This window comes from Cydia pomonella, chromosome 23 (genome assembly GCF_033807575.1).
Source record: "Cydia pomonella isolate Wapato2018A chromosome 23, ilCydPomo1, whole genome shotgun sequence".
NCBI classification, from domain to species: Eukaryota; Metazoa; Arthropoda; class Insecta; order Lepidoptera; family Tortricidae; genus Cydia; species Cydia pomonella.
In genome coordinates this window covers 13,004,430-13,016,914 of record NC_084725.1, presented here as the reverse complement: position 1 = coordinate 13,016,914, position 12,485 = coordinate 13,004,430, and the positions used below count along the sequence as shown (strand labels likewise).

General features: G+C 37.2%; 1 protein-coding gene across 1 annotated transcript in view; it reads left to right on the top strand.

Annotated features, from left to right (window-relative positions):
* Positions 1-819: 819 nt before the first annotated feature.
* The window catches only part of LOC133530610 (F-actin-monooxygenase MICAL3), a 76,664-nt gene continuing 64,998 nt past the window's right edge, over positions 820-12,485 (top strand). Inside the window, exon 1 of the mRNA XM_061868599.1 lies at positions 820-975. The gene's annotated coding sequence lies outside the window, so the exon portion shown is untranslated. The remainder of the gene's footprint in view (positions 976-12,485) is intronic.

Sequence of the window (12,485 nt, the reverse complement as noted above, 5' to 3'; positions counted from 1 at the left end):
AAACAAAATTATAACTGCTGTTTCACAAATACCAACTACTATAAGTTTTATAAGTAGCGGCCCAATCCGCCCAATACATTCCACGACTCTTCTCTTTCCGTACAGACTCTATTTAACTTCAATAAATATTAAAAACACTCGAAAAACTGCCTCATTCAGAGTGGAGTAGGATTCAGCTCAGTAATCTATGTAAATGTATTTATTAATTAGCACGTTACGGTAATAAGCATGTTATTTAAATTTAAACATTTTAATAACATGTTTTATTTAAATTTCGTACTGATTATTAAGCGTCCCACATTCCTGTAAGTGATGTAAAAGCGCAACCAAACTAAGTGCTTTCAACTCAACAGCTGATTCTCTTCACTCTCCGCGCCAAAACAAGGCCGCAAATCTGTTATCTACTCACCAATCCGCACATTTCATCGAACCAATGAGTAATTTTATTTTAAAACATCGAACGTACTTTATAAACCGTGCATCGGTTCCCAGTCAGCGATCCGCGAATGCGATTACGACCGCTCTGGACCGCAATACGTGCCAACGAGGTTTTTTAAATATTTGACCTATTTTTAGTCACTGCTAATAATAATTAGAAAAGGTAACGTGAACCTCTCAGCTGGCAAAGAATTTTGTGTGAAGTGTTGAGTTGTGGGGACTTTTTGTTTTAGCGCTAGCAGCATTGAACTAAGAAATCAAATAATTTTACATATACACGGGAACATTCACTTATATCGCGATGGATACAAAAATAAAAAAATAAACTTTGTTTTATTCAGATAATGTTATCCTTAAAATCACTATTATTTTAAGAAATATATGTTTAAAAGCTCACCAGCAGGGAGAATATTTTTATAATACGGCAACACCAAATCAAAAAAGTTTGACATATCGCAGTGAAGTGGTGTGGACAGTGAACGTGTGTGTAGTTTTTAATAAATAATTATTTTTTATGTAGTGTTACAAAGGAAACAGGTGAGTTTTTCAATTAAACAATATCTTTTTAACAGGTAGCCGCTTGAATACAAACAGAGAATATGTTTTGTGGTGTTTTATAGCGTTAACATGACTCGTTCCCGGAAACGCTTCAGCTTTATTTTTAAAAAGAAAAAAGTTAAAATAAAAGGTATCATGTGCATTCCAAAGTTATTACGTAGGCGTGCCGTGTGAGAGGATCTTTCGCGTCGTTTTTGGCGGGAATTGCTAAAGCCGAAATATATGCGGTGTTTGAGAATCTTAAAATAGTTGTTCTGGGATTATTGGCAAAGTCGAAATGGATTGATATGTGTCAGTAGGTGAGGGTTACCTGGATTTAGACTTCACCTTAGCCCAGTCAGTAATTAGAGAGGTTTCTCCTCAAACTATTCTTTCAAGTTCATTACTCATGAGTCAGACTCTGGTATTTTCAGAAATTAACGTACTTTTGCCAAGAAGGTAAACATTCTTCTTCTTCTTGTTAGGGGCTATGTAAGGCTCTATAGTCTATGTATCACTGCGACGATCCCTGATCTATTGTGATCGCCACCTACTACTATTCTCAATCCAAGCCTGCAACTTCAAACAGCTGCAGGATCTTTTTGATCTCGAGAGACCTTAACTCCTCCGGGCGTAATATGTCTGCTCAGGGTTGAGTCACGAGTGCGCATTAGGCAAGGGCACTCTGCGAGGTGCAAGGGTGTCTCCTCTGCCTCCATACAGAGTCTGCACTGACCCTTAGGTAAACATTATCAAATACTTATTCATATTATTTGTGAAATGTTGCATACGTAAAGTATATCAGAAATAGCCGTAAAAACTTTTTAAAATATTTCATATATACTCCATAATAGTTTTACATGCTTCCTTGATTTGTCGCAGTGGTTATAAAAGTTCACAAATAATCTAATTTATCATACTTGGCTTAACTGTTATTCTCTTCTAGTTCTAATAAAGGTAATATTCATCACCAATTCTTATTAGAAATAACTTCATAACTGGATAAGCATAAATATGCATAACAGCTTAAATTACGTCCTTGATTTGGTGTTTTTTGTAAATATCTTTATTATATATATTTATTTGTTTTTAACGGTAACTATGCACTCACAGATAAGAACCCATTTCCTTCATTAGGGTGTCAAACATTCTCCGAACAGTTCCGAGCAGATAAGATACTAGTAATTACGTACTCTTAGTATCTCTTAAAATACTTGAAATTTTTTAAAAGTTGGTTTAGTCACTAAATTTCTATACTCACCACTACTACTACTTCACTGGCTCAGTGACCCAAACAGGATCTTGGCCTCTGACACACTCTGCCCTGTCCTGCATTACTTCACGCCAGTTAGGTATTCCGAGGGCAAACAGGTCTTTTAGGGCTTCGTCACTCCAGCGGATACTCATTGGATTAATTTTAATAAATTTGTATCTTTAGTTACTTCAAGACTACAGTAATTCTGTTATTTAATTTTACATATGTACTAAGTAAATGTGGGGAAGACCGACAGGGCCAAAAACTCTCATATTTCAGATGAAAGATTGTTAAAGATATGGAGATTGTTTGAGCCCTGGAGAGGGACATGGTATAATTTCTAATCATGGAAATCATATTATACTAACAAAGGTAGAAGCTAAGTGGTATACATGTATAAAAATCTCATTAAATCCCTTAATACTAATGGCTTTGTGAGCTGTAGACCTCGCGATAAGCTTCATCAGCTTACATTTTTTTTAAATATATACATTCTGAACCTTTTTGAACATTTTGCTACAAAATTGACGAGAATCGGTCGAGAAATGCAATCTGTAGAGAACATCTGGACGTACAAAAGCAATTTTCCCAAGCTGAAACAGATAACTTTGCTAACGCTTGCTCAATTATAAATGTAAAAAAACTCTCTGTCTGTCTGTTAACTCTTCACACTTAACCCGCTGAACCAATTTAGATGAAATTTGGTATGAAGATAGTTTTAGGGCCGGGGACGGACATAGGATAGTTTTTCAATCATCATCACTTCACGCAGACGTAGTTGTGGGCAGGCTAGTTCTTGATAAAGCATAGAGATAAAATGGTAGAGCCGGCAGATGACCGAACGAGATGCTCTTATGGAACTTTCATTAGGAGTAGCAAAGAAAGCGCTATGATTGTTTGTCCTTGTCACAGTTTCATTGTTTTTTATTTCCCACCGTCAATGTTAGTATGGATAGTTAGTCTGTAAGTGCAATTCATGGATAGTTAGTCTGTAAGTGCAAAATGACTGAGGTAAATGATAGTTGTATTTCAAATTTTATGTGTATTAAAATTTTATGTGTATTATTATAGTTGTTTGAAATTTTATGCTTGTGTTTAATTTAGTTTAGAATAAGTTAATACTGTACAATATTTGTACTGACTACTTAAATTATAAGAACATCTTGTAATACCATGGTTGCAACGAATAAATGAAATATGAAATATATGGCTTATGCTGGGCCACAAATAACCCGACCAAATTACGTAGGTTGTTTTTGGTATGTTGTCAGGAATATTAAAACGTATTTTTAATTTGGCTAACGTATGTTCTGTCCCTTACGGGCGCACGCGTATAGGGACCGTGCGCGTTGGAGGGTCTGCCATCTTGTGGCCTGAATCGGAACAATAAATATGTACATTTACACGTCACGTGTTTTCTTGTGCATAGTCGGTTCTGCCATCTTGTGGGCTACATCAGAACAGTAAACATCAAATTTACGCCTCGCGCCAAAAATCTGACGGCTCCTGTGCTGCCTCCTACAGTTCATGCACGCTCCCTATAGCACATCTAGTTAGTCATCCCATCTACGTTATAAAGCCATGTTTGGGTGGCGTTATGCTCTATGATAACAATACATCATAATAAGTCCTTAGAACTAACCATTCAAACATACGCACACATATACCTCAAACAAAACATTAGCGGTTATCAAACATGTAATACATGTTTACACGATTAATTCAATTGTGGTGGCAATCAGGCCAACTGGCTTGCGAGTTAAATTCACTGCAATTCATTGGGTCATTCCTTCGTTCAGAGAACAGGTTCCAGAAAAAACTTCTCATTTAATTCAGAGTTTTATTAATAATAATAATACAACAGAACTACATGTTTTGTCACAGAGACATGCAAATGTAATGTCATGTCGCATGCATTGTATTAAATTAAATTAATTAATATCTAGATAGGTACTTACGTACTAACCAGGTAAGCTTATAACTTTGAATATATGTCATTAAGATATTCCTGAATGGTGGTAGGCCTTAGATGCCAAAAAATTATATAATGCAATTGATTGTGATGAATTGAAAATTGTGTCAAATGGCTTGTTATTTAAAAAACAAAACTATGTCCCACAAGAACTGTGGCACAAATACATATTCCCATAAGTTTAACTCAAATCAATAATTTTTGAATTTTTGAAAAAATGTCTGGACGTTATCGTACCGCATTTTGCATTTTTCAACTGATTCTCAGGAAATTTGGTGAGCATGTTGAAAAATAATATAGTTTGTTCTTCTCGATTCAGTGTTTGAAATTTTTTGAAAATGGCGGACAGCCATGTCGGTACTAGAGTCTAAAGCTTATACAGACAGAGCTCCTAGTGTGGTTTATTTAAAGCACTATTTTGTCTATAGGTTTTTTTCTACGAAACTTATGAGGTTTTATAACAGGCTCACGCAAAGCCACAGGTCTGTGACCCAGCTTTAACGTTCCATAGATAATACGCTGGTAGACACGCAAAAAATGACTTTGATCTTCAATAACGAAAGCGTTGGTTTAAAGTTTTTAAACGTCTGCAAGCTAAGCTGTTGTTCCCTTTAATATTGCTCTTATCTTATCTTAAGTTAATTTCTTTTTAAAATGGATATAAAAATCATACAAAAACAACACAAAATACTTTTAAACCACATTATAAATATGTTTTTGGCCAATATGTTATTTTTGGTGCAGGCTTTTATCGTTGACTGTACTTTTCTTTCCACAGGCAACTAATAATAATACTCGTTTTAAAATTTGTTTTCTATGTGGTACAATAAAGAATATTTACTTTGCTAATCGAGACAGTTCTAACATCCTTAAACACAAGTAGTTTGCGTTGTTTTATCACAGAGTTCCCATGTCCACCTCCTATCTCCATCATTAGATCAGCTCCATGTCATCGTAATATTACATTGTCATCAGATTATGTGTGCAAAATTTCAGCTCAATTGATAATCGGGAAGTCGGTCAAATTTTGCTTCCAAGATTTAACCCATAGTAACATACATACATATAGTTGTTAGATTTGTAGCTGGCCCTCAACGGCTTATCTTTTTCCATTGTTAAGAGGCTGTCAACACCCAATGTCCTTGAAATTGATGTTACTTAAACAGTTTTTTAAGAAAGACTATTTGTTTTAGTCAAGTAAGAAAAATATATGTTCATATTAATTATATTTCAAAGACCGTGGTTGTACTCGATACATGATTGAACGAAATCGGCTCGATAGAAAATAATTGCAAAGATTGGTCTTAAAATCACAATTAAACGGTTCTATGTCTTTATTGTTTTGACTTATGGGTCTGCAATTAAAATCACAATTTCAAAACATTTATATCTAAACCGTGGTTGAGTAAAATATTACACTAATAATCCACTTTTTTTTATTTAAATATTCTTCTTATTATTCCCTTGCCCAGGCCCAGTAACATGCGACAGTGCTATCTCATTTACTCCGATAGAAATAGACAGTGTGCGCGCTTTAGGTATTGACAGCCTTTAACTAAAACGGCGCGTGCCACTACCTGCAAAAAAAAAGGGTCGTTTATTCTAATTGGCACCTGAGCGCGGGCTAGTCTAACGCTCAAAAACCAGTGTAGGTGTGCTCTCCGATAACGCACCTTTGTTACGCATATCGAGGACACATTTTAGGCTGGTACGGTAGCGTTCGACTCGCCGGCACTCGGTAACCGTATACGGACCACACAAGAACTCGCAAATTATTTTTTCATTTGTTCATTTTGAATTACCATAGGAGTTGTAATTAAATAACCGGTTAAAGTGACCGGGCCCTTTTTTTTGCAGGTAGTCGCACGCGCCGTTTTTGTTAACAATGGAAAAAGATAAGCCGTTGAGAGCTAGCTACAAATCGAACAACTATACTAATAGGGTCGGCAACGCGCATGTAACACATCTGGAGTTGCAGGCGTCCATAGGCTGCGGGGACTGCTTACCATCAGGCGGGCCGTATGCTTGTTTGCCACCGTCGAGGTATAAAAAAAATAGGGCAAGTTAAATAAAAGCTTGTAATAAAAAACCTAACCTAGGTAAGCGTCATTCGATGTACATCTGCGGTTTAAACTGAACTTCAATTAGGTAAATATGGGTACTTACAGTACCTATATTGGTTCCTTTTGTTATTGTTCAACGCCCGTTGTTATGCCTAAAGGATGACTAAAACTGAGTCACCTGGAATTCGATACCTAAATACCTTAAATACCTTGTACTTTCCTTATATTCTTAGTAAAACATAGTTTTAGGGTTCCGTACCTCGAAAGGAAAAAAACGGAACCCTTATAGGATCACTTTGTGGTCCGTCCGTCTGTCTGTCTGTCAAGACCCTTTTTCTCAGGAACGCGTCGAAGTATCAAGCTGGAATTTATATCAAATACTGGTCTACTGTCTCTTGAAGCTGTGAAAAAATGAAACTTCTAAGCCAACGCAATGAAAAGATACAGCCGTTTATGCCGCAAATTTCCGCAAATTTTCGACACTCGCAAGGGAATCAAAACCTTCAGGGTACTCCCCGTGAACTCAGAATCTTGAAATTTGGTACGAAGCAACGCACAAATGAAGGAAAAATTGCGAAAACAGTAAAATTTTGTACGGAATCCTCGGTGCGCGAGTCCGACTCGCACTTGGCCGATATTTTTATACTAAATCGGTGGCAAACAAACATACGGCCCGCCTGATGGTAAGCGTTCGTAGCCTATGGACGCCTACAACTTCAGAGGTGTTACATATTTATTTAAACGCCTTTTTTTTTGATACACGCTTTTGTTGCTGACTTATCCTGTCTTTTATCTAAGTGCAATGTATAAACAGGGACAGTCTATAAGGGTATACACGGTGCCCATGAGGAAACGGAAAGATTAAAAAGAAAGAACGGCATTTAGAGACGAAAATGTCATATAAACTTTTTTTAATTCGCTTAGTTTCAGTGTTAACACCAATTTAAAAAAAAACATGTTTTTATTGTGTTTCAGTGCATAATGCCTTTTTTTAGGGTTCCGTAGCCAAATGGCAAAAAAAAGAACCCATATGGATTCGTCATGTCCGTCTGTCTGTCCGTTTATGTCACAGCGACTTTTTTCCGAAACTATAAGAACTATACTGTTGAAACTTGGTAAATATATGCATTCTGTGAACCGCATTAAGATTTTCACACAAAAACTATAAATTTTGGGGGTTGTCCATACTTCGGAAACTCAATTTTTTTTTCATCACACCCATACTTGTGGAGTATCTATGGATAGGTCTTCAAAAATGATATTGAGGTTTCTATTATAATTTTTTTCTAAACTGAATAATTTGCGCGAGAGACACTTCCAAAGTTGTAAAATGTGTCCCTCCAGGAGGGGGTCCTGTAACTTCTAAAATAAGAGAATGATAAAAATATATATGATGTACATTAGACATTACCATGCAAACTTCCACCGGAAATTGGTTTGAACGAGATCTAGTAAGTAGTTTTTTTTAATACGTCATAAATGGTCTGGCACTTGGCCGCTTTTTTGATAGCGATGTCGCCCCTATGGGACTTAGTCTAGACTGCCTTATTGACAGATATCAAATAATAACATTAATAATAAAAATACTTTACTGTGCACTACAAAGAAAAATACATGTTACAAACAAAAAAAAGGACTAAAGTGAGTAGGTAACAACAGGCGGACTTATCGCTATAAAGCGATCTCTTCCAGACAACCTTCAGATAGAAGTTTATAAAATAAGTAACGTTAGTTAGTCGCAGCCGTCTTGGAAAATGTATCCATCCTGGAGAAATTCGCGTTTTACTCTCAATGTACGTTATCTAGGAAAATATGGTGCTAGATGATATTAAAGCTTATGAAATTCTACACAATAAAGTCCTAAATATGTTTGCGGAAAAAATACATCTTGTTATAGAAAATACTACTACTAATTCGACCCCATGCGACAAATCTGCGCGTCAGCGTCATCGAGGATGACATTTACAGGAGGTCGGTAGATCAGGAGTGAAACTGTTTCTGTGTATGGGCGACGTATGTATACAAATAAAACAGTTCTTGCTCTATGATGGTCTTTCATGCGATAAATGTTATATGTCTTTTCCACATTGCCCTTATTAATTTCTCCTCACGTTTCCAATGAGACAGAAGTCGCATGAGAAATCCAATTCCAGTTACTTGGTCATCTTCTGAATGCATCAGATCAGCTCTATCTTTAAGATAAATATATATTTATTTGCAAAAAGGTAGTGGTAAACATAGTTGGACGGTAGGTAATTTTAAGTGCGTACATTTTACTTAATGAAGCATGCCAGCTTTCCTTATTAACTAGGTACTATAACTAAGTATATAAAAAGCTTAGCAGATAGTGTTGTTATAGAAATTACGGAAGTACTTATGTCAAACTTTAGCCAATCGGAAATAAATGTTTGTAGAAATATAGGATTACAAACTTATTTATGCAGCTTTATATCTTTAAAACGTGAATGAAATTGCAATATTTTTAGGTTTTTTATAGCTTGATAAGCTAAAAACTAATTATGTTTATAATTTCGAGCTTGGGAGTCTTATAGAATAATGATCATCGTGAGTCAGTGAGTGTGTGACAAAACTAAGGAACTTTGACGTGTATTAACTCTTAAACTACGTGTTCAAATTGAATGTTATTTAGAATATATTATATTAATATTATGCCCTATATGTCCCTCAAAATTCAGGGCTCTAGCTTTAGCTAGCACAAAATTACAGGAGATTGAAAATGGCCTGAATGGCTGCGAGGAAAGGATGGTACGGCCGTGCTTCTTTGTTTTTCTCGACTTGGTGGGGGCACTGCTGTGTCTCCAGATAAGTTCCTATTGAAAGAAACATGTATTTAATTGGCCTACATAGCTACAGATAATTTTATTACCGCCAAGAGCAACGTACCCATGTTTTCATAGTTTCATAAACATTATATGCGTCCCGTTTTGCTAAACTGTTGTTTTTCCACACCATGGCAAGATGTCAAATCGGCGTGTTATTTATATACGATACTAAACTGGTCAAATGTGAACTTTATTGCAAGAAAATAAGGTTTAAATGGTCAGCTATTTAGTATTTATACGTGGTTGCTGTATCTCGTATCTTGTTTCCATGATTTATATCGAACGAGATTAGTTTTAGGATTCACGGCAGGTTAGACAGAGCACTTATCTTTTATTACAAGCTTTTATTTAGTTTCACCTGTCCCGTAGTCTGTCCGTCGGTCTGTAATCAAATCTTGCAAGTTAAATTTGACCCACTTCCCGGCTACCGATGAAGATGAAAATTTGCATACATATGTAAGTCGGGTGACAATGCTATATTATGGTACCACTGAACTGATCTGATGATGGAGACAGGAAATGGCCATAGGAACTCTGTGATAAAACAACGCAACCTAGTTGTGTTTGGGGTTTTTAGAATTGTCTCGATGAGTATTAGTTACCCGTGGAAAGAAAAGTAGTCAGTAAGATTGTACCAAAAATGAAATTTTTGCCAAAAACTTATTTACAAGCTTTTATTTAGTTTCACCTGACCCGTTTCACCAGAACCGCCCTGGTTTTGCACGGGTTACACAAAACCCTTACCAAATTATACACCTATTTAAACCTCCCTCAAGAATCACTCTATTTATAATTGAAAATCGCATGAAAATCCGTTCTATGGTTTTTGAGTTTATCGCGAACATATAAACAAACACACGCGGCGGGGGACTCCACTACACCTTATAAAACAAAGTCGTATATCTGTAACTCTGTGGATCTCGGAAACGGCTGTAACGATTTCGATGAAATTTGCTATATCCCCAAATAGCAAATTTCATCGAAATCGTCGAATCGATTTTTCTGCCCCGAAAACGGGGGAAAAATCGATCTAGCTAGGTCTTACGTCTGGAAAACGCGCATTTTTCAGTTTTCATTCTCCCAGATAACACAGAGGTAAACACAGAGGTATGTAGTTATCCCAGTTCTATATTCAGTAAATACGAACAGGAAACTCGTTACGTGGAACATGGAGTTACTTGTAAGACATAAGGAAGATACATTTGAGGCCATCACGAAAACAAAAGGATATACGTGTATGTGAATCATGATTCATGTCGCTTTTACTGTAATGGTTTGGCCAAGCATTTTTTACCACTAACTAATATTTGCCAAAATAACTCGTCACGGCTCCGTATGCCATAATTTTATCGTCATCAGTACCCCTAGTGTAAATAAATTCGATTTTGAAACGTGACGTACGCGTTTGCGTTTTTAGTCTCATTTTGTATTGGATTTAGAAAGAGCGCGCCAAGCGGGACGTTTTGGAAACTCAAAATCCTATACAAAATGAGACTTAACGCAAACGCGTTCGTCACGTTATGATGTCGATCAAAGTTACACTAGGGGTACAGTACCCCTAGTGTAAATAAATTCGATTTTGAAACGTGACGTACGCGTTTGCGTTTAGTCTCATTTTGTATTGGATTTAGAAAGAGCGCGCCAAGCGGGACGTTTTGGAAACTCAAAATCCTATACAAAATGAGACTTAACGCAAACGCGTTCGTCACGTTATGATGTAGATAAAATTTACACTAGGGGTACAGAACTATCAGAAGTTCCACTTCATCAAGTTACTAATACATACACCAGTAAGTAGCCTCTTGACATATTGCGGGAGATGTAGATATAGAATAGTACATTTCGATGTTAGTGCGGAAAGTATGTCATTACAAGACTCGGGGCGAGTGAAGAATGACATTTCTTCACGTGTATCGAACGACATTTTTTAATACAGTTGCGAAAAAATAAGAAAAACAACAAGTAATATTTTTTATGCATGTTTTATAAAATAGGAACAATAAATTTGAGTGTGGAAGATATTTTGAAATGCGAATTTTAGTGTTAATATATAACGTATACAGAGTAATTCATGAGACGTGAGCAGGACTACAGCCTACACAATCAGTAAATGTTAATGAATAAAAACAATCACGCTTCTTTTCTGTTTTTGGTAAGGAAAAATTTGAGTATCTACAATCATGGACACCCAACAACACAAAGATACAATACAACACAATTACCAAAGATTAAACCGTTATGACAGCACTTTGATTATGAAGAAAATAAAATGTCACACTTGAATGAGATACGATTTTTCAAAAGTAACCAGGCTTCGATGACATTCAATTCGCACGTCACCATGATGTCACGTGTCCGTCTTACGAATTTTCAATCTGACGGTCACGTGACCCTGACGCGAGTTTAACATTTTTTCCCCATCACACAAATTGCGTACATAGCGCCGCTAAAGAAGTTTTCACTTCAAAAAAGAACTCGTAGAATTGAGAACCGCCTCTTTTTGAGCTCTTTTAAAAAAGAAACGTTTCTTGAATCGAAATGTGTGCCGGCGACACAGGCCAATTACAAGCTGACGTTATATAACCGGAATGTGCACTTTAAGGATGAAGTCACTTTCCTTTTTGTTGCATACGCGGGTGGCAGTGGCGTTACCATCGCACGGGCGAGTCGAAGGGTCAAACTAACCAGGGGGCTACCGCGAAAACCGACCTTTCTCTTTTACTCTCACTAAGACGTCATTGGAGTGACAGAGAAAAATGCCCACAGTTGACGAACTTCGCGGTTATAGCTCGGACCGAAATCGCTTAGGCAGTGTCTTACCTGAGCGAATAACTCGCGAACGCGTAGCGGCGCGGGTGAATTCAATCCTTTGATACCTATGGAAGTGTCACACGTGGGCGATCTCCGAATGCCGTTGGGCCGCCGCGCCGCGTCGCATTCGCGAGTCATCGCCCACGTAAGCCGCGCTGCCCGCGTAGCCAACGTGCCTATCGTTCACGGTCCGTGGCGAACGAAACGCAACTCTCACAGTCGCAGTAATAAGGAAGAGTGATAGAGAGAGATGACTACGCTACGCTACGGAGCGTTAACGATTGTAACGTTGGCTACGCGGGCAGTTACGCTACGTATAGCGATCGAAACGCAACTGTCACTGTCGCACTAATTTGGAAGAGTGATAGAGAGATACGAAGCGTTTCGTTGTCGACGCGATATCTATTGTCACATTGGCTGGGCCGGCAGTATTGGCTATGCGCCTGACTGTAGCGTTCGCTTGGTGGACGAGTTGTCGTAATATTCTATATACACAACTGTGGCAACAGGCTGTTTATTTAGTTACCTGCAATAATTTTCAGGGTGAATATATAGGTCATACTGAG